A 24,030-nucleotide genomic window follows, 5' to 3' on the forward strand; every position below is an offset into this window, starting at 1 on the left:
ATGTATTGGTTTTACACCTCAAGCAATGCATAGAAAAGATTCAGATGTGCTCACTGCACAATGATGTCAGTTGTCACAGCACAAGGTAAATGCACACAGTGATGTCACAGTACTGGAATAATTTTTTCACAGCATATAAATAAAATGAATGACATCACATTCAGGTATAAAACACGATGTCACAACACAGGATGATGTCAGTGTAAAGATTTTAGAATTTTCTAAGAAATCTCAAACAATGCTTTGTAAAGACTGTCACATTACTGTTAGGAAAATATTTAGACACGTGTTCCCAGTGGTTTTATACTAGTTTGACTTTTAACAGTAGGGTATTGTCAAATTGAATTATACTTAAAAAGAGTACCATATTGTGTTCTTCACCAATAATGCTACAGTTGGATGTATCTATAACTGTATCTACTACCATAGAAGTAAATCGAGAGAAGAGTCCTTACAGCCCCTCTCCAATCCATCTCTGGCTTGTCTGTGATCCTGATGACCTGCTAACCAGTTGGGATGGGGATCCCCAGTCCTAAAAGATAGGTTTGGGGCCCACCTATTCAGAAGATATTCTGTCAATGTCTAAGGTGTGAATACACCTATCATTGCAGTCTATGACAAACAAGATATAGTGAATAAAGATTGTTATGGATCTGTAACACATGGTAAAGGGGGTGCAATATCTATAGATTACTGGAGAACATGCAAGAAAGATGAACCTGTAGTGACCAGTAGATGGAGCATAAACCTCCCTGCCGTACCCAGTAATGAAGCCTTCTGGTTTTAGTCAGGGAAGATTTTGTAAGGTGCACAGGTAAAAGATGTCATGGGGAACAGAGATAGAGAGAAACAGAGGAGCTGGAGGAATGCAGCAACTGATGGTGACAGCAGGCCACCCCAGCAGTGTCAGAGAGATGGAGACAGACTTCGACTGCTCCTATGAGACAGCAGCCATGCAGAATGACTAGGTATAGAAAGAGAATGTGTACATCTGTTATGAGAGTGTAGCAACTCACTCAGGAAAATACATAGCACACTAAAAACTGAAACTGACCCTGCCGGGTTCCTGTAGAGACTAGAGATCCTAACCCCGCAGTCCCTAGTAGTTCCTGCCTGAGCTGAGATAGCCCTAACCACAGACTAGGCAATGGCAAGCTATGCTGCATGAAAGGCTGTTGAGTGCTTCACGTTCCTCTTAAAGAACTGGAAGGCAGAGCAGAGTGCAATTACCTACAGAAGGGAAAGTGTGCTGAAATAAAAAGAGATCCCAGAGAGAGTAAAACAAACCACGAAAAACCAAAATAAAGGATTAAGTAGGTACTGCTAGAGAATATATCACCTACTTCCTACAAAGAAACAGAAGATAGGTGCAGGGTAAAGAGCATAATCAGCAGAGAGATAAACTAATAGCTGGTCTTTCACTGACTGGCTTAAATTACAGCAGTTTGGCTAGATGAGACTTTTCCCCAGCATGGGGAAAGTATATAAAGCTGCACCAGAAAGGTGATAGGGCAGACAAATGAGTAAATGAAAACATCTGGTACCCTAAAAAGACTGAAGCAAGGATAAGAGAAACTAAACAACTGGAGAAAAGGTGTATCTACTGTGGCTTGGTGGACAGAGAAACTGACCACAAAGCACAGGCTCAAGGGCTCAAACCCAGACGCATGACAATAGGACAGAAGGAATCCGGCACCAGGACCTGCCCCATGAAGAGCACATGTGCAAGCTGCAGAGTAGGAAAAGTGGACAGCACCCTCACAGGCTATACTATCAAGATCCAGAGGCCCAGGATATATCACCTGTGACTTCAAGTATTCAAAATCTGATTGATTATTGCCATTGTGGCCTGTTGCCCCTGTTCAGAACCCATCCAGTTTAAGAGACTTTAACCTTACACTTGCTATTTTTCCTATGTTTACTGCAATTTTCCTGATCTCAACTAAGTAAAGCGTTGGTGAAATATAATCCAGCCTCAGTGTCATTGTCGCCTTATCTCTGCACTTTATTCTCTCCCACAGTGGAGGGTGACCATTTGTGAGCTTTATTACGTGTATTGTGCACTGCAATACTTCTGTATCGCAGCGTACTTTGCATTTTGGCATAATGATGACAGTTAATTGGCTTCTGGCAAGGCCTTGAGAGGTGTACAAAGATAGCAGACCTGCAAGTTATTCTTCTGTTTTAGGGTCTTAGGTGTCCAAGGGGTAACGTTTCTCCTTGCGGTGAGTGACATGTCAAGCCTGACATGCCAAGGTGAGGAGACTTTTAAGCTGCAATGCTCTTCTGGGAAATATGCAAATTGTCTCTTCAGAAAGGAAGAGGACTAGAACTCTAGTGCCAGTCAATATACCTGTTAAGGGGCCATGCCACATGACTTAGGATAGGAAGGTGGAAACGCAATTTGCAGACACGTGTTTCGGTGTGGACGCTGCTTCCACAGCTGGCAGAGACCACGGAAGTGGCCTGCGCATGATCCGAAGGAGTTAGAAGGTGGACATGCCTCAAAATTCTACTGTCCGACAATACCTTAAAATATCAATATGTGCAGTTATGTGTTTTCTTACATTTTTATCCAAATAAGATGCATGTAGAAAAAAAAGAAATGCGGCACTCACCATTTCTTTAAAAAATCCAGTCCTTTATTCCATAGTGGGGGACAAATTTGCGGCGAGCAGGTGGTGCGGAGAAGAGAAGATGGACAACAGAGAGGCGCTTCTGTTTGGATCCGCAAAAGCGCCTCTCTAGGCGCAAAATGGCTGTACACCTTACTAACTAATGACTAAAACCCCTTTTTGCCGGAAATTTGTCCCCCACTATGAAATAGAGGACTTAATTTTTTAAAGAAATGGTGAGTGCCTCATTTCTTTTTTCTATATGCATCTTATTTGGATTTCTACACGAGCTGAGCACCTCCACTAATTTTACTGACCGTAATAGTTCACAAAAAAGGTGATATTATTTCCTGTACAAAGGTTGATGCCAAATTCGTCTTATTTACTATTACATTTTTATCACCTTGTTTTAAACATGAGTCTGATTGTAATGCAGATTCGCAGTGGATTTAGCCATGTATGTATGGAGTGAAATTCATTGTGAAAATGTGTATCAAATCTATGACGGAATTGCCATTCTCCAAATGTAAAAGCTTCAGTATGTTTTCCATGTGACTTTTTTCCTATTGCATGTGGATGGATGCTACAAAATATATCAAAATTATTGTTATTTGCTACAGATACAGCTCCTTGAAAAAGAAGAATTCATACCCCGTGAACTTTTCCAAATTTTTTCCTGTTACACCCACAAACTTAAATGTTTTTTGGGCACTTTATGTGATATGCTAATACAAAATAGCAAGTTGTTGTGAAGTGTGAAGAAAATAATACAAGGTTTTCTAATTATTTTACAAATATAAATCTGAAAATTGTGACGTGCCTTTGTATTTAGCCCCCTATAGTCTGATACCCCTAAATAAAATCATGAGTGACCAATTGCCTTCAGAAGTCACATAAAAATGAGTCCAACTGTGTGTAATTTCTTCTCAGTATAACTACAGTTGTTTTGTGAAGGCCACAGAGGTTTGTTTGAGAACATTAGGGATCAAACAGCATCATGAAAACTAATGAGCACACCAGACAGGTAAGGGATAAAGTTGGGGAGAAGAGTAAAACAGGGATAGGTTATTAAAAAAAATAGCCCAATCTCTGAACATCTCACGGAGCACTGTTCAGTCCATAATCCAAAACACAAAACTTCATTTATGATTAAGTCCTGGTGATGTGCTGTTGATGTTTGTGTAAATATAGTCCTCAAAAATTCTGAAAACAGATCAGAAAATTGCTGAGAACTGAACGCTGTTGCCATTTTGTAACTGCTTCTTCTTAAAAGTGTCCTGTTTATTTCCGTCAATTCTGTGTATAAGGTATGTAAAAGGTCACATTTCCCAATTTGCACCAAATTCATTACCGCCATAAATTTGGCGCAAAAAAAACAAAGCACACGATTTAGATTAGACAGAAAAGTAACTTCAAAAATAGCGCAATTGATGAATCAGACCCATAACGTGTCTGTATTCAGCGTAAATGTAATCATAGAGAGCTACAGTGGCAGAGGGTTCAAAAATAGGTCCTTCTTACTGCATTAATCCCTTAAATTCATAATAGAAATTAAAATAATACAAAAAAAATATAGCTGGAGTCAGCTATTCATCATTATTGTGTGGCTTAGACCGGAGTGTATATTTTACCACATGGTGGCGATCTTTCCTGTTAAATAGCTGTATACTTTGCTATATTTTTGTTGCATGTTATTTCCGTGCTGTGATTTCTTTTATATTCTGTATTTGGTAAAGAACTGAGAATTCATTATTATAGACAATGAGAGGTTCAAATGAGAGGTCCCTCAAATTACTGATTAATGATTTCTTCAAGTGAGTTAAAAATGTTGCTGAAAGTTAAAAATACTGTAACTTTAGACCAATTAGTTCCAAAGACAACAAAATGTAATCCCAAAATTAGAAAAATAGAGGGATAAATAAGCAAATGACTATTACAAATAAAGTCCCTGCATGAAAAAAAGGAAAAGCTGGAGAAGCAGCTAGAAGCAGTAAATCATTGTCAGGTCTGTACAGTACTTCTTTTTTTTTACTGCCTTTGGATAGATCTTGAGCCATGGCGACTTGATGGATAAACACTCTGTAGGAAGATCAATCCTGGACATGCTTGGATAAGTCCACCAGGGTCTTCTCCATCCTTATCTTGGTAGTATCAGGCAATAGCGTTGCTGGTCTTTCTCTTCGCCTTGTTCCTTCTATTCTTCCGACCATGATGTCCATCTCCAGTGTTGCTGTCTTTATATGATGTATCGAAATTAAGCAAGTCATAGCTTGGTGATCCTAGCTCCGAGTGACATGTTTGGCTTGATTTGTTCCAGAATTGGTTTGTTTGTTCTTCTGGCCACCCATTGTATTGATAACATTCTTCTCTAACACCACATTTCAAAGGCGTCGACTCTTCTTCTGCCATGTTTACCTGTCGTCCAGGCTTTGCATCCTTGTTACCACAGAAAAAAACAAACTATGCATGAGTGGCGCCCCTGCGGGTCCAGTCGCCACAGAGGTACTGCATCTCAGCCAGAGGTGTGGTACCCCACTCTCGGGTAAGGAGGGAGCACTACCCGGGACCCACACACCCACATCCAACACCACATCACTCCAGTAGGGAAGGATTGCTTCTGAGGGAGAGCACAGTCCTGGTCCCTGTCTGGAGGAGGGAACTAGGTAGAGGAGGTGGGTGGAGGAAGTAGTTTAGAGGAGCACTGAAGGAAGGACTGAAGGTAGAGGGGACCACGTAGAGTGACAGTTGGTGACGTGGGTCACATGACAAACAGTATAAAAAGATGGGTAGAAACATCTAGAAGGATCCTAGGAGCAAGAGTGCAGTGAGAGAGGAACGATGAGGAGTGGGGTCCAGTCAGAGGGGCCCAGTAAGAGAAAGACCGAGAGGAGTTAGTCAGTCAGAGCAGTTGGTGACAGGAGTCTGTCACAGGGAGTGAAGAGAGATGACCGGAGCAGTGAGAGGCTCCAGAGACAGAGAAAGGATCTTAGGGGCACGGGAAGTGCGGAGTTCACCCGTGCGCCCGAGTTCACGCCGACCGTGAAGGGATCAGGTCGGAGTATGGGACCGGCCCCAGGTTAGTGGAGGACTGCAAGACTCAGCTAGCAAAACCGGAGGCTGCGGTATCTCTAAGTCCCATAGCCAAAACCACACACATTCGCTGAAAAGGTGGCTATATAGGACCAAGGGGACAGAGAGGACGTCGCCCGACAAGGCCCGCGGCCACTGGCTCGGGACACTGTGTGTGAGGCGCAGGGCAGGAGGGCGAGAGCCAGCGCAGAGAGACGACCCGGGAACATACACAAGAAGGGGGTCCCGATCAAGTGCACCCAAGTTATCTGAGAGTTGGCTGGATCACTTCCCCGGAGGACATAGGACTCAGTGGGCTGTTATAACATGGATAGCAGTTGTAACCTGGAGCACCGTAAAAACTGTGAGTAAAAAAACTTGAAGACTGCACCCCGCTGTGTCCTTGACTTAATTGTTGCGTCACCTGCCTTGCACTACACCACCAACATCTAGAAAAATCACCTATTTAACTGCCCTGGGGCCTAGCTCTACCCGTGGAGAGCTGAATCTTCTCTGCTGCATCACCAACGGCCCCAGTGGATCTGAACAGCAGCGGCGGCCACCTATAGCGGCATACCATGGGTGGCATCACAAAACTTTATCCCCAAAAACATTATTCCCCTCTTTTCTTTATTTATTGACCGCCCTGGGCCACAGACCGGGTCACTGCCGCCATAACTACCCCAAAAAGAATTGATCGGTCCGGCTACCGAGTACCCCACAGCCCCAAGGGGCACGTCACATGAGCCGTGTCTTCGCCACCAGTGAAATGTTCATCGATTTGAAGACCATGTCCAGTGTCTCCATTATTGATTTGCCCATTGCTATTCTCCTATTGTCTTCTGGTGTCGTCTTTACTGCATCTTGAGGGATCATTGATCCGAGTAGTTTAAGGTCCTTTACAAGTCCCAGTTCACCGCCATCCATCTCAAATGTGTCATACCTGGCAGCAGTTAATATCTTTGTCTTCTTTGTGTTGAGTAGCAGTCTCATGTTCAATCTTTCCATCTTGACACTCCGTAATAAGTTCTTCATTCCATCTATGCTTGTGGCTATCAATGCTGTATTATCTGCGTATTTAAGATTGTTGATGATTTGTCCACTTACTGTGCCAGTGAAAACAAGAAAAGAGCTTATATCTCCTGTTGTCCTAAGGAGCAGCATATCATGGCAGAGGTAGAGAACAGTACAGGTCATGTAATGGGGTACTTCACAGTAGATATGCACTCTTAGGCAGGAAATCATTGCACATGCTTCTGCAATACAGGGAAAATTATCCATGCAAATTGACTGTATCTTTCAGCTAATCACATACTCTGATCACAGAGTGTCTGAGACCATTGTAACTGGATGGACCACTGTATAAGGAAGCAGCCTACTGTAACAGAAAGTGGAATCATTAGAAAGAGAACATCCTACTCTGGAGATATGTATTGGTAACCATGTATTAATTGCCTACTAATTACGGTACTAATCGTTCAGCCATTTTTATTTTATGCTTAGCCATTTCCCTAACAAGTCCATTATAAGTTCACAGTAGAAAATGCTCACCACACACTCCAATAGCAAGATGAAGAGAATGAACAAAAGAGAAATCTAAATCAAATCAATATTTGGTGGGATCACCCTTCACCTACAAAACAGCATTGAAGCATTAGTTCTTCTAGGTACACTTGCATGCTCTATTTGAAGGGGTTTGGCAGGGAGGTTGTTCCAAATATCTTGGAGGACTAACCACAGAAGATGTCGGTTTATGCAGACAGACTCAATGATGAGGTCAGACTTGTGCGGCAGGTAGCTACAAGGTACCACTCCAGGGTGGTGTCTGCCAATAGCTGCTGACCCCAGGGGTTATGTAGCTGACACTGAATAAGGCTCCATTGAGACTCAGTAGATACAGTCCAGGATCACTGACAAAGAGACTTAGATAGGGGGATGTTCAGACACTGGCTGCAGCGGCACCAGGGGACTTAGGGAACAGGACTGACTACCAGAACCAATGTTCAGGCACTGGCTGTTCCAAGACCAGCAGACGAGGGTTCAGGCACTGGCCGCAACGGGACCAGGGGATGAAGGTTCAGACACTGGTCTCTCCTAGACTGAGGGACGAGGGTACAGACCCTGGTCACTCCAGGACCAGGGGTTTGGTTACAGGACTCTGACCACTTTGAGACCAGGGAAGTACGGACTCAGGATTCTGGCCACTCCAGGACCAGGGATTTGAGTATATGACTCTGGCCACACCAGGACCAGGGGACTACGGACTCAGGACTCAGGCCACTCCAGCACCAGGGAATCTCTTACTAATTAATGACTAAACTCGTTGCTTGGCGACTCCCTAGAGGAAAGGGAGTCTTTTATACAAGATACCTCCCAGCTATTGACTGGGAGCCATCTTGCAGGTGTACTGCTTATGCTAAATGCTTCTCTACAACAAGCTGAGAGCATTTAGCATATGCGCGCTGCCCCTTTAAGAGCAGGGGAGCCCCCGTTAGACACTGCCAGGAACTGCGGCACAGACAGTAATTAGGTAACAGTAGCAGGAGCGTCCAGTGGCCGCGCCGAGGGCCGGGGCATTGAGTAAGCTGGCGTCATTACATGGAGGGAGAAGGGGACACCATGCAAGGGTGCTGGCAGCAGTGTTACAGTACCCACTTTACTCCCCCTCTTGTTCAAGCCTGCGAGGACTCTCTGCAGAGAAGTTGGGGGCCAAGACCTCATCACGGACTCCCACGAGTTCTCATCAGGACCACAATCTCTTCTGTCCACTAGAAGAAAAGTGACACCTCTCATCATCTTCTCAACTAGGATGCTTCTCTCCATCAAGCCATCCTCAGCATAGGACAAAGCGGGCGTAGTACCGGGAACTGGGCATTGCAAAGTCTCTCTCTGTACGTTGAGATCAGCTACTACCATGGAGGATTCAAGGACTCACTGGAGACCCTCCGCCTGGTTGATGGATTGCAGAGACTTGGAAGATGTCACCGCCTTGACATTCTCTTCACCAGACCTACTAGAGACTGAAGATACCTGCTTTGGGTCCATCTTCAGCCTGGTCTCCAAGATGACATGTCCACCAGGTGGGGAGGTTCCAGGGGCCAGATCATTGGAACAATCGTCGGTACTGTGTGGGGGCATCACCTCTGCTTCACTTCCTTCAGAGTTACCGTCACACAGCGACTTGGCGACTAGCAGACCTGGCGGAGAAGATGGTGCCACTGCTGACTGACCTTGCCATATAGGGAACAGACACCTCTTGTGACTCGGCTGTCCCCAACGAAGCACCACGCGGGGTCTCCAGACTCGAACTGGCACTAGAGTTCTCAGCTCTGGATGACCGATGGGAACACCAGACAGCACTTAGAAGGCAATTTTTTTCCGTGTATAACTCTCCGATCTGTAGCTTAAGTTGTTCTATCATGACCTGATGGTTTCTGAGTAGGGCTCCTCCTTCATCTAACAACGCCCTCATCGGATTCTGGAGCTGTCGGACGGGAATCTGATACAGACTCTTTATGGCTTGCAGACCCAACTCTCCCGCCGACCCGAAGCCTCCACTTGCCACGGATACAGTCAAAGTCATCTGTGAAGAGGTAATACTCCTGCCAAGGGCAGCCTCTCTCACTGACCCAAGGTTTTAGAGTTTTTTAAGCTTCACTGGACAAAGACCGTCAGGATGTTCCACACAACCACAGCGATACCACAATCCCATCTCACGAAGTTCCGGCTTCTGCTTCACCTGCCAAACACGGTCGACCCTAATGGACTCTGCGTGGGTAGCTGTCTCTACAGGCTGGGGAACAGTTGGTCTTTGAAAGGACAGGACCATACGTGACGCCTTCCTCACACTCGTCACCCATCTGGACTGCTCGTGAAAGCTGGGAAGTTAATTTTTTTCTGGAGATTTTGGGTTCGGCTCATCAAAGGCTATTCAGAAGGCTACCAGGAAGGCCTGCATGTCGGAGGTGATAGGAGCCCCTTTCTCCCATAGGGGATTAAGCCATGCCAGGGCATCTCTTGCTAGGTAGGACATTAGGAATCCCACCTTGACTTGATCAGAAGAAAACTGCTGGCTGAAAACTTCAAAGTACCGCATGCACTGCTCCATGAACCCATGGCACTGCTTCGGATCCCCATAGTACCGAGACGGATCAGCCAGGACAGGTTCCATTATGGCAGTACAAGTTTCAGATTGTCAAGACATCAGGGCTTCCAATTGGGCATCTAGCATCATCAGTTGGTACTAAATTTTTTCCTGGCTCTCACTGGTAGATCAGCTGGCAACACAGCTCTGAGTGCAGCGAGAGCTGGGGATCAGCAGGGCCCATGGCCAAGCAAACTGTTAAGTCCAATGGTGGCGCTCATGGATTTGTGGACCCACTGTTCCACGGACCGGGCCTACCCTGGAGGGGCATAACTAAGCAGCTACCTTGGTGTTCACTGGAGCCTCTAGTGGTGAGGCCAGGCTTGTGCAGCAGGTAGCTACCAGGTACCACTCCATGGCAGTAGCTGCTGATCCCAGGGATCAGGAAGCTGACACTGAATAAGGCTCTGTTCAGACTCAGTAGATACAGTCCAGGATCACTGACACAGAGACTTAGATAGGGGATCGTTCAGATACTGGCCGTACCAAGACCAGGGGACTTAGGGAACAGGACGGGCTGCAGCAGGACCAGGGGAAAATGTTCAGGCACTGGCCGCTTCAAGACCAGCGGACAAGGGTTCAGGCACTGGCCACACTGGGACCAGGGGACGAGGGTTCAGGCACTGGCTGCTCCAAGACCAAAGAACGAGGATTCAGGCACTGGCCACTCCAGGACCAGGGAACTTGGGACTCAGGGATATGGTCACTACAGGACCAGGAGACCTCACAACTTACTAGCAGTACACATTACTAACTAACTAATGATTAAGCCCATTGCTTGGTGACTCCCTAGGGGAGAGAGAGTCTTTTACACAAGATGCCTCCCTGCTTATGGCTGGGAGCCATCTTGCAGGTGTACCAGTTATGCTAAGTGCCTCTCAGCAACAAGCTGAGAGCATTTAGCATATATGCGCACTATCCCTTTAAGAGTAGGGGAGCGTGCGGTCACACTAGATGCGGCGCGGGAACTGCGGTGCACAGATAGGACTCAGGAAGCAGGAGCGTGCCGGGGGCAGCGCAGAGGGCCGGGCGGTGAGTTAGCTGGTGTCCTTGCATGAAGGGAGAAGGGGACACCATGCAAAGCCGCCGGCAGCAGCAGCGTTACATTATGACTTTCAGGATTCCTTATTCTTCTTTCTTCTGAACAGATGCAGCTTACAACACAGCAAAGGGATATCATTGTTGAAAGTTATCAGCCAAGAGAAGGGTACAACATTTTTTTCCAAAGCATTACATATATCATGTAGCACTGTGAAGACTGTCATTAAGAAATGGCTTAATTTGGCACAACAGTGACATTACCTAGAACTGGACGACCCTCAAAAATTCTTACAAAATTCCTTGCTGATGTAGCAGAATTGCCTGTGTGTTGAAGTAGCAGATCAGTATGTGGGGGGAATAATACTGTGTATGGAGAATGTACTATAGAGGCACTTTTCTTATGGGGGCCACTATTTGAGCTATGAAAGCAATATCATATTTTGTGGAAACACTAATGGGCTTCACTAAGAGCAATATTTCTGTGTTGGCACATATAAGGTACTGGCTGAGGTTAGGGTACTGGCTTAGTGTCCCTCTTTCTTATCATTCAAAGTTGGAATATATGCTATAGAAGAATTACACTGGTCTGCTAGAACCTCCATCCTTGTGCATCAATAATTTGAGTGCACTCCAAGCAACCTTCATTTCATTTCATGTGCCCACACAGTATGATACCCTTTTCTTGGCCCCCACAGTGCACACCACACACAGTATGATGCCCACAGTAGCTTCTTGATACAATATGATATCTCTGTAGCTTAACATATACAGTATAATGACCCCCACAGTTACTGCCATCGCCACACATTCTGATGTCCCAGTACCCCCATACACAGTGTGATGCTCACATTGTCCAACAACACACAGTATTATTCCCCCATTACCCCTACACATTATGATGCCTAAACTCACATACTCCACAGTATGATAGTTTCATATTACCCCAATATACAGTATAATGCTACCACAGCCTCTCAAACAGTGAAATGCCCCAACCATCGCCTTCTACACAGTGTGATGTCCCCACAGTCACCACATACAGTATAATGTCTCCCCCACAGTTTGATGCTCCAACATTACTTCAACATACAGTATGATGCTCCCACAGCCCCCTCCTACACTATAATGCTCCCACATACCCCGTACACAGAGTATAATGGATCTGCCACACACTGTACATGATGCCACACTTTGTATTATGCTCCTATAGTCCCTCCTACAAAGTATTATGCCTCTTATAGTCCCATCGACACAGTATGATGTCCCCCATACAATATAGTACAATTCTCCATTGAGATGACCACCACACACTGTATGATGCTTCTACAGTCCGACCACATGGTATAATGCCCTCCATAGTCATCCAACATACATTATGATACCCCCTACAGTCCTCCATCACACAGCATAATTCCCCCACAGTCCCCCATACACTTTAATGCCACCACAATCCTTCTCCCACAATATATTACCCCCACATTACCCCCCACACACAGTATGATGCCTCCACTGCCTCTCATACACTATAATGCCCATAAAGCCCGCACATGATTGAATGCCTCTGCAGCTTTCCACATATTACAATACTCTCACAGTCCTCCCTCACTTTATAATTCCCTCATAGTCCCCCCCCACACACAGCATAATTCCCTCACAGCCCCCCCACTCACAGTATGATGCCACAAACACACAGTATGACGCCCTCATAGCCCCACAGTGGCTTTCGCATAGTATAATACCCCCATAGTATGAGTTCTCCACATTGGCACCCATACATTATAATGCCCCCATAGTCAGGGCCGGCGTCAGCACTAGTGTTGAGCCACCCCCGTAGTGTTCGAGTTCGGTTCGGTTCGTCGAACACCCTTGTGTTTGCCGAACTGTTCATCGAACTGTTCGTCGAACACCTTCGAACACCGTTAAAACCAATGGCAGGCAAACAATAACACATAGAAACACATAGAAAACACCTTCAAAGGTGTCCAAAAGCTGACAAACTGCTCAGAAGACATAACTAACACATGGAAAAGTGACAAGTACATATAGTCATGCGAAAAGAAAAGAGGTGGAGGAGTAAAAGGAGGGGGAGAAACAGATATAGGCATGTCATGCCCTTCTAAAATCCAAAAAGTGAGAAGCCGACACGGCCAGTCCGTTCCTGCCCATGCCACCTCCGTTTGTGCCAGAGCCGCGGTGGACCCTGACGGCCAGCCCCCCTCTCCCAATACTGGTGCCTGTCCGCTGGTGGGTCGAGCGAGCCCCCCTGTGGTGGAGGCAGCTCTAAGCTTTTTAATTTAAATTGTCTCTCTAATTTGAATGAATACACTTTAAATCCTTTTACAAGGATCTATTGAAGGGCAAGTCTCATGCCAGCAGCTGCGTAATTCCAGCTCCAGAAGCGTCCACTAAAGCTGCTGCAGTTAAAAAGCTTTTATAAGGATCGAGCTCAGCTGTCCACCGCAAGGCGTCCTACCGCCAGTCCCAGCGGGTGCCTCCTGATGCTCTTCACTGAGTATTCCGTGGTCCCGAAGCATTTCCTTTGAAAAAATTAAGTGTCCAAACTACAGGTGGTGTAGCTTGCTTAACAGCCGGGATAATCCGCTGACTAGCAGACACTGCTACTAGGCACAAAGTATTTCCTGGGCTAGATGCAGTTAAAAATTTGTAATTAGATACTCTCGTTGGATGCTGAGAAAGCATTCCATAGAGTCTCCTGGCACGCCATATATTATTCTCTTAAAAAGCTCGGGGTAGGGGTATAGGGGACCCTTTTATAGCCAAAATCACGGCCCTGTATCGCAATGCGTCACCTAGGCTGAAGATAAATGGAACTGTAGCACCCCGAGGGCTCGGTTGCTGCAGAGGTATTGCACCTCGCCCAGAGGTGTGATATCTCACTCTCAGGTAAGGATGGAGTGTGGATCAGGACCCCGACACCTGCATGCATTACACCACATTGCCGTGGGGCAGGGCGACCAATATGCCCCTGAGATGGGCACGACAGTCCCTGTCCCTGGCTGGAGTGGGGGGAGAGAACACTGAGGAAGGGGAACCCTGTAGTGCAGGAGCAGGGAGGAAGCAGTTCCTGGGTGCATTGAGAAGGGAGTATAAAAGGTGAGCACCATCTTAGTTCAGTGCAGAGAAGTCTGAGCAGAAGTGACAGGGAGCAGGGGCTCCGCATGAGCTCTGCTCCAGAGGCGGGCCAAGTAACAGAGGCCCAGGCCTGGAAGAGGGAGAAGGAAGGAAGAGGAGCGGAGAAGGCTCCAGGAACGAGGAATGAAGGGATCCCAGGGGTGTGGACGGGCGAGTCGCCACCGCACGCCCGAATCCACCTGCGTGGAGGGGTCAGGCCAAAGGGGGGAGACCGGTCCCTGAAACTAGTAGAGGCGGGAAACGACCCTCAGCTAGAAACCGGAGGCTGTGACATTTTATGTGGCGCAGCCCCTCGCTACACCCACTAGGAGGGCAGCACATAGGGTCAGGGAAACTGGCGCCAAATTTACCAAGAGGAGGCCCGAGGCAGCCGGACAGAAGGGTTGGTAAGAAAGGCCAGACAAAGGACACACAAAGGGGGTCCTGTGAAGCGCTCCAAAGTTATCTGGGAGTTGTCTGAGCCCCTCACCTGGTGAGCACAGTACGACGTGGGCAGCCGTTACCTGCAGAAGTGGTCTGGATAATAAAAACTGTGAGTAAAGGCCCTGGACTGCATCACTGACTCCGTGTCGTTACTGCTGCTGCCCTGCACCATCACCCCCATCCTCCGTATACACTGCCCTGAGGCTATACTCCTTCCGTGGGGAGTTATGCTACGCTCTGCTGCACCCACAACACCAGCCTTAGCGGTCTGCCCTGCAGCGGCAGTTCACTCTGACCGCAATCCACGGGTGGCGTAGTCGGACATTTAAACATCAAAACCACATAAATAGTTCCGCCACTGGTTTGACCGCCCTGTGCCACGGAACCGGGTCGCCGCCACGGAGACTACAACCACCAGCATCCACCAAAAAGGGTCCGGCTCCGGATGTCCCAAGGCCCAGGGGGCGCGTCAGAACATTTTCATCACCTTTCATAATCACCAATGGGACAAGGCAAGGATGTCCTCTGTCCCCTCTCTTATACATCCTAGTGACGGAGCACCTGCTCTCATCAATTCGCCATAACCCCAATATTAGGTGGATTAAGGTGGGAGGCACCGAGTACAAGTGCTCTCTATTTGCTGATGATGTCCTAGTATATATCACTCAATCACATATATCCATCCCTGCTGTTATGGCTGAAATAGATCACTTTGCTACATGGTCAAATTTTAAAATCAATACAGCGAAGTCTGAGGCCCTCGATGTCTCCCTCCCCAAATCCATATAGGATTCCATCCAGTCCAACTTTCCCTTTGCCTGGCCCTCACAGGGTATCAAATTCTTAGGAATTCCTATTCATAGAGACCTCTCACGTCTATGTTATCTTAATTTCGGGCCCTTTATTGAACAACTCCATACAGACCACGGTTGGCAAGTTAGAACTGTAAGATTCACTACGTGAACCACTGGTGTTTTGTGGAAAAGCACATGTACACTGTGTTCCAAATTATTATGCAAAAAGTGTTTAGGAGTGATAAGGGAAGAATTTGTTTGTTTGTCAGTTAAACTCATTGATGGTGATGTGTGTCAGGGCTCTTTATATCGCTGTAAGCAATTGCAGACACCTGTGCTAATTAGTTTGGCAGGTGTGTCCAATGAACGGCAAGACTACTTAAGAAGGCTGTCCCACATTGTTAAGCAGCCTACATTTTCTGCCAAAATGGGAAAGAAAAAGGATGTGTCGGCTGAGAAGCAACAAATTGTGGAGTATTTAGGTCAAGGCATGACTACAATCAACATTGTGCGATGATCAGGATGAAGTGTCTTGGCAACCAAGAAGTATGTAGCTGATTCACAGTACACACGTGTGCATGCTGATAAGGGCAAATTGAGGACTCTTTCCTACAGGCAATTACGTCAGGTTAAAAGAGCAGCGGCAAAAAAGCCTTGTCATAGCAGCAGACAAGTTTTTGAAGCTGCTGGTGCCTCCAACGTCCCCCGAACAACAAGATGCAGGGTCCTTCAGAGGTTTGCAGCTGTGCGTATGCTTCCTGTTGACCTCCTCTATCCACTGCACACAAGCAGAAACGGCTCCAGTGGGCCAAACATTACATGAAGACTGATTTCAAAATTGTTTTGTTCACGGATGAGTGCCGTGCAACGCTCGATGGTCCTGATGGATGGAGTGGAGGATGGCTGGTTGATGGACACCCCTACGCAAACACGGCTACAGCGCCAACAAGGAGGAGGTGGAGTAATGTTTTGGGCTGGAATCATGGGGAGAGAGATTGTCAGCCCCTTTAGGATCCCTGAAGGGGTAAAGATGAACTCCATAATGTATGTGGAGTTTCTCAAACAGCACTTCCTGCCATGGTTCAAGAAGAAGAACCGTGTATTCCGCAGCAAGATCATTTCCATGCATGATAATGCACCGTCTCATGCTGCACATAACACATCTGCATCTCTGGCCGATATGGGCATAAAAGGGGACAAACTTATAGTGTGACCCCCATGCTCCCCTGACCTCTACCCCATTCAGAACCTCTGGAGCATCATCAAAAGGAGTGTCTATGATGGCGGGAGGCAGTTCACATATAAGCAACAGCTCTGGGAGGGTATTCTGTCCTCATGCAAAACAATTGAAGCAGAAACCATCTAAAACCTGACAAATTCAATGGACGAGAGAGTTCAGAAGCTCCTTTCGAACAAAGGGTCCTATGTGCAAATGTAACATCACCTAGAATAAAGTTTTGAGTTGAAAACTGTTTGATTTCAGTTTCTAATAACCTGCTAATGCTTATAATTTCAAAAATGACCATTTTTTTGGTCTTTATTAAAATGAAAAGGTTGATCGAAGAGTGTGGGGGATCTAAGAGTGTGGCAACCCAGTAGTCAGGATTACTTCGAATTCTGACAATCTGAGGGTCATGTTGCAGGTAGTGCAGCAAGAAGGCACTTATGTGTCTTGCGCATCTCGGAGCCCCAAAATTATTTTCCGGGCTAGATGCAGCTAAAAATTATTGTTAATTTTAAATCCGGTGGAGCTTAGTATAGATGGCCTAATAGAATCAGTACTGCACACTGTACAAAGCCCAAATTATTTTCCAGCCAAGATACAGATAAACATGATTAGTAATTTGAAAGCTTAAAACGGTTGGTGAGGTGATTTTAACCAATCATCAAGCTTTTACTCTCCCCAGGATGACACAGGGGTAGAAAAGTCGTTTCGGATCCATGATTTGTTCATCTTTATGAACGTGAGTCTTTCTACATTATCAGTGGAGAGCCGCGTGCGCTTATCTGTCAGCACACCACCAGCAGCGCTGAACACACGTTCAGACAGAACGCTGGCTGCGGGGCATGACAAGATCTCCAAGGCGTAAGTGGCGAGCTCCGGCCATTTATCCAGATTGGAAGCCCAAAAAGAGCAAGGGTCCAGTGACACAGTCATGGCTTCAATGTTTACTTGGAGATACTCCTGTACCATCGTCTCTAGGCGTTGACTATGTGTCAGACTTCTTGTCTCCTGTGGCCTTGCAAAGGATGGGCTAAAAAAGTGGTGAAATGATTCCGCAAAATTGATGTTACCAGCAGATACTGTGTTTCTGTTACGGTTTGAGTGCTGAACACTCGACGGTCCCATGATTGGCAAGTTGGAACTGTGAGATTCACTATGTGCACCACTGGTGTTTTGTGGAAAAGCACATGTAAGATTCTGCAACAGTCTCTGCTGATACTCCTGCATGCGTGCATCCCTTTCTATGGCAGGAATTATTTCTGCAAATTTACTTTTGTACCGGGGATCTAACAGTGTGGCAACCCAGTATTCAGGATTATTTCTAATTCTCCCAATTCGAGGGTCATGTTGCAGGTAGTGCAGCAAGAAGGCACTCATGTGTCTTGCGCATCCAGGAGCACCAAGTCCCTGTTTTGTTGGTGGCGAGGTAACAATCATGCTTCCTTCCTCTGTCCTCTCCCCCCAACCTCGCACAACAGAAATGTGATCAAGGTCTCCCTCATCTGATGAGTCTTCCATCAGTTCGTCCTCCACTTCTTCCTGGGCTCCTGCACCTTCTTCACTAGTTTGGCTGCTACCATGCACCCTGGTAAAACCATCTCCCCCACCCTCACATGCCTGCCGCCTTGGTGCTGCCGACCGTCTGGACCTTGCAGATGTTAGGCCTTCCGCATACAACTCCTCCTCCTCTACTTCCTCCACCTCCTCTTGTGCCACCACCTGACTCCGAATTCTGTTTAACATGTGCTCCAGCATGTAAATCACCGGAATAGTCATGCTGATAATGGCATCGTCACCACTAAACATCTTCGTCGCCATTTCAAAACTGTGCAGAAGGGTGCATAGGTCCCTGATCTGAGACCACTCCTCCAGTGTGATTTGCCCCACCTCTGGATCCCGTTGGCCCAGGCTATACGTCAGAACGTATTGCACCAGGGCTGGTCGGTGCTGCCACAGTCGCTGCAAGATGTGCAGAGTTGAATTCCACCGGGTAGGCACATCGCATTTTAACCGGTGAAGTGGCAGGCCCAATGACTTCTGTAGAGATGTAAGTCGCTGAGCTGCGGGATGCGAACGGTGGAAGTGAGCACACAGCGACCGTGCCCTCTGCAGAAGGCCATCTAGTCCGGGATAGTGGGCTAAAAATTGCTGGACAACCAGGTTCAACACGTGAGCCATACAAGGCACGTGTGTGACATAGCCCCGGCGAAGGGCCGCACCCAGGTTTGCAGCATTGTCGCACACGGCCTTCCCTGGTTTCAGGTCCAGTGGAGACAACCATTCATGAAATTGGTTCTCAAGAGTTGACCACAACTCCTCAGCTGTGTGACTCATATTTCCCAGACATTTCAAAGTAAAAACCGCCTGATGACGTTGAGCCCTACTGCCAGCATAGTAAGGAGGTGTGCAGGATCCCTTCTGCGCAGTTAGAAAGCTTGTGGCATGACCAGACAGGCTTTGAGTGCAGGTGGAGGACCGAGAGGAGGTTAAGGAGGCAGAAGCAGTGGAGGAACTTTGACATAAAGAGGATTGATGCACAACTCGTGGGGACGGCAAGACTTGGACAGCAGCCCCTTGTCCAGCTGTCACCATAGTTACCCAGTGCCCTGTCAGCGACATGTAACGCCCCTGTCCATGCCTACTCGTCCAAGTGTCTGTGGTGAAATGCACCCTGTCACACACAGAGTTTCTCAAAGAAGCGGTGATGTTGTGTGCGACATGCTGGTGGAGCGCAGGCACACCTTTCTTTGAGAAGTAGTGCCGACTGGGCATCTGGTACTGGGGCACTGCGACGGACATAAGGTCTCGAAAATCCTCTGTGTCCACCAGGCGGAAAGGCAGCATTTCTGTAGCCAAGAGCTTGCAGATGGTGAAATTCAACCTCTTAGCTTTCTCATGGCTAGGAGGAAATGGTCTTTTACTTGTCCACATCTGAGGGACTGAGGGCTGGCTGTTGTGCTTAGACGGGGTTGATAAGGGTGTCCCCGGCAAACTGCCGGTCTGTGAGGAAGATGCAGGCGGACATGTTAGGTTGCCTTGACCCAAAGGTGGTGCTATCGATGTCGGACAGCGCTCAACACCAGCTGGTGTTACCACCTCCAAAGAAAATGATGACCTGCCAATCACGCTGGCTGTTGCGGGTAAAGAGGTGGCAGGTCTGCGTCCCAAAACAGGTGTGACTGCTGTCCCCCCAGTCACAGAGGATAAGAGGCCGCAGATGCACAAGATGGGGCAGACGGTGGTTGGCCCGGCCGGCTAGGCCGCATTGTAGCACAGTGAGCTTCCCACTGCAACTTATGCTTCATGTCCATGTGCCGGTTCATGCATGAAGTACTCAAACTATGTATTTTTTGGCCTCTACTTAGCTTTTGTTGACAAATGTTACAGATAACACGAGTTGGGTCATCTTTATTGATCTGAAAAAATGCCCAGGCTATGCAAGGCTTAGCACCCATGCGACCTGAAGAGCCACCACGACTTGTGGTCAGAGGCAGAGTTGTGTTTGAGGATGCAGTTGTTGACGTGCTTCCAGTACTACGTCTCTGTCCAGGAAGGCGCAACCTGACCTCGTCGTCATTAGCATCCTCCTCCACCTCCTCTGCTGACCTCATCTCTTGGCTCACTGTGGGTTGACAGTAAGTGGGATCTCCAACCTCATCATCATCACCCTGTGTGTTATCACACCCGTCATCCTCAGAGCCAACCTGATCCTGCCCTGACAAAAAACTAAAGTTGTCGCTCCAATCAGGTATTTGAGTCTCATCATTGTCTTCCTCATTGTCTCCACCAACAGGAGTTACAGTTTGGGAATGAGGGTCTACATTATGGTCAGAACCTTCTGCGTCTGGTCCTGGATCCGACTCATAAAGATTCTGGGCATCAGTGCAGATCATTTCCTCGTCTGGATTCACAGAAGCGCTGGAGCCGACCTCTGATTCCCAGGCTATAGTATGAGTAAACAGCTCTGCAGACTCAACCATCTGTTCTACCTCATACTCAGACGGGCAGCTGGAGATTTGGGAGCTGTGAGGAAGCAAGTGCGATTGGGGTGACACCTCTGAGGACTGGAGTATTTGTGATGTTGAAGTTGAGGTGGAGGAGAGCCCACTTAAAGGAGCACTTGATATCCGTTGAAGCACCTGCTGTTTTTGTGCCTCATCTGGAATTTGAAGCGATTAGCGTGGCCGTAAGAAAGGGATCTTATCACATTGTCCGCTAAAAGAAGTAGACATTTTAGTTTTGCTGGAAGATGGTCTTTCTTCTGCAGATGTTACTGTTGCTTTAATACCTACTCCACGGACACAACCTTTTTTCCCCTTCCCAACACACCTATTCCCCTTTCCACCAGCAGCAAGCCTTTTTCCACTCATTTTGGGCCAGTTAACTAATTCACAACCCTGGAGTTGTTTGCACAAAAAACAATGGATGGGAACCGAGCAGAGCTGAGTGGCTAAACTGTGGTATTAGGCCAAAACTATTGTCTGGGTTAGATGCAGAAAAAAATTATATTCAATTTGCAACGTGATGGAGGTCAGTATAGATGGACTAATAGAACAAGTCCCACACACTGCTAGAAGCCCAAATATTTTTTCAGAGCTAGATGCAGAGAAAAATTATATTCAATTTGCAACCTGATGGAGGTCAGTATAGATGGACTATTAAAACAAGTTCCACACACTGCTAGAAGCCCAAATATTTTTTCAGAGCTAGATGCAGAAAAAAATTATATTCAATTTGCAACCTGATGGAGGTCAGTATAGATGGACTAATAGAACAAGTCCCACACACTGCTAGAAGACCAAATATTTTTTCAGAGCTAGATGCAGAAAAAAATTATATTCAATTTGCAACCTGATGGAGGTCAATATAGATGGACTAATAGAACAAGTCCCACACACTGCTAGAAGGCCAAATATTTTTTCAGAGCTAGATGCAGAAAAAAATTATATTCAATTTGCAACCTGATGGAGGTCAGTATAGATGGACTAATAGAACAAGTCCCACACACTGCTAGAAGGCCAAATATTTTTTCAGAGCTAGATGCAGAAAAAAATTATATTCAATTTGCAACCTGATGGAGGTCAGTATAGATGGACTAATAGAACAAGTCCCACACACTGCTAGAAGCCCAAATATTTTTTCAGAGCTAGATGCAGAAAAAAATTATATTCAATTTGCAACCTGATGGAGGTCAGTATACATGGACTAATAGAACAAGTCCCACACACTGCTAGAAGCCCAAATATTTTTTCAGAGCTAGATGCAGAAAAATATTATATTCAATTTGCATCCTGATGGAGGTCAGTATAGATGGACTAATAGAACAAGTCCCACACACTGCTAGAAGGCCAAATATTTTTTCAGAGCTAGATGCAGAAAAATATTATATTCAATTTGCAACCTTATGGAGGTCAGTATAGATGGACTAATAGAATGATGCTATGCCCAAAAGGTTTTACTTCACTAGGTGCAGTAAAAAAATTGGTATTCTATACACAGGTGGTGTAGCTTGCAACACAGATAGGCTACTCCACTGACTAACACACTCTGCAATAGGCCAAAAAGGATTAGCTTTGCTAGATTTAGCCAAATGCTGTGAAAAAAACTTGCACAGCACTGGCACAGACCTGCCTGGCAAAAACTGATAGAAACTGATCTAACTTAGTCCTGAAAAGGACTGCAATTACAATTAGTCTTTACTCCCAACCTATCTATTTAAGAGCACAGACCTGCCTGATAAAAGTCGTAGGAAATGCTGTAACCTAGTCCTTAAAAGGAATGCAATCACAACTATTCCCTACTCCCAAGCTATCTGTAGATTTGTGTGAAAATTGGCTTGAAATTAACAAGGTATAACGCACACAGCAACAGCGGTGCCGTCTAACACGCAGCTGCAGCAGTGAGAAAATGGTGGCGACGGGGAAAATGGCTTGGTCTTATAGGGCAAGGACATGTGACATACACTGCCAATGACACATGCCCTTGCTTGTGTGAAAAAAAGCAGTTCGCTCCGTGTGTGCGCTGCTGATAGGCTGACAGACTGCACCTCCCCACTGTAAATGCGGGAAAGAGAAAAAAAAGATGGAGATCTTCATTATTCCTGCAGAGATCCATCCCCTGCCCCTCCCCCCGCCCCGCTGTACACTCAAACTGCGTATTAACATTAATTTTCATCATTACTGAGAAAAAATCCAGTTATGATTTTGGTGCACGAACAGTTATCGAACATAACCTCGAACAGCCGAATTTTTTTCAAATCGTTCGTGTTCGCCGAACGGCTCGAACACCGCCCAAGACAGCTCGAATTTGAGATTGGCGAACAGTCCAAGTCGAACACCGCTCATCTCTAGTCAGCACCCGGCGAGCCCGGGCAAGTGCCGGGGCCCTGAGAAGGCGGGGGGGCCACTCACCGTCAGGCACCCCGCTGCGCTATGCGACCCGTGAGCGGAGGAGAGCGGTGTCAGTGCCCGCTGCCCCCCCCCGCTTGCTCAGGGCCCTGGCAGCCGACACAATACTTACCTCTCCCCGTGCCTCCTCAGCAGCTCCGGTCTCTTCCGCGTCCTCTGACTGTGAGGCCTAAGGTCAGAGGGCGCGGTGACGTCTTTCCACCGTGCTCTCTCCTGAGCCGTCACAGCGCAGAGCGGGAAGATGCCGGCGATGCTGAGGAGTCCAGAGCAGCGGCAGCAGGTGTGGAGAGGTGAGGTGAGGATTTGATTTTTTTTCTTTAATGTATGGAGGCATGGGGCATTATAAAGGGGGGGGGGGGTGTGACATTCTGCATGGGGCAGAATATCATGGAACTTAAAGGTCCTTGCGGGTTTTTCCGTCTCTACATAGACAGAATAGTGAAAAAGAGATCTGACATTTAATTGCTCCAGAGTTGGAAGAAACTGTACTATATCTTGAGTTCAAAGTTACAGCTGTACAGTGTCCATTTTAGGACATGATCAGATATCAAAGTCAAATATCAGAATAATGTCAGTTTGAGGCTAAATAACTTGTCTGAGAACTGACTTTGATATGTGATTTTGATAAGTGACTTTGACATGTGACTTTTACAACAAATAATAATAATAAAAGTTCACCGTACACTTCTGGGACTTGAACCCAAATCTCTATGTTTGGAAGCCAGTACACTTACCATTGAGCTATACACTCAGTTGAAAAAAATTATGCATTCTGTTTGGTTATGTAATTTTCAGTGCCAACCTGTCTGAAACTCATTGGGACTTTCACACAGACTTCAAGCAAGACAAATTCAAATGATGTGTGACTTTGATATGTGAGTCTGAAACATCCCCGTAGTTTGTGTGCGGACTAAGCATAAAAAAAAAACATTTTCTGGCCCTGGGATTTGATCCCCAAAGCTCCACTCTATTAGGCTGAAGATTTACCATTCAGCCATAAGGTCATGTGATAGAGACTGGCAGTTTTTCTTGGCTTATGTGGTAAACCATGAAAATACTCAGGGTGTCTAAAAGTCATTTTGATTCTGATTCTGATGTTTGAAGAAAGTCAGATATCTGTTGTAAAAGTCTGATTTCAAGGTCACATGTCAAAGTGACT

Source organism: Phyllobates terribilis, unplaced genomic scaffold (genome assembly GCF_046119375.1).
Source record: "Phyllobates terribilis strain yellow unplaced genomic scaffold, ASM4611937v1 Scaffold_13__5_contigs__length_258822181, whole genome shotgun sequence".
NCBI classification, from domain to species: domain Eukaryota; kingdom Metazoa; phylum Chordata; class Amphibia; order Anura; family Dendrobatidae; genus Phyllobates; species Phyllobates terribilis.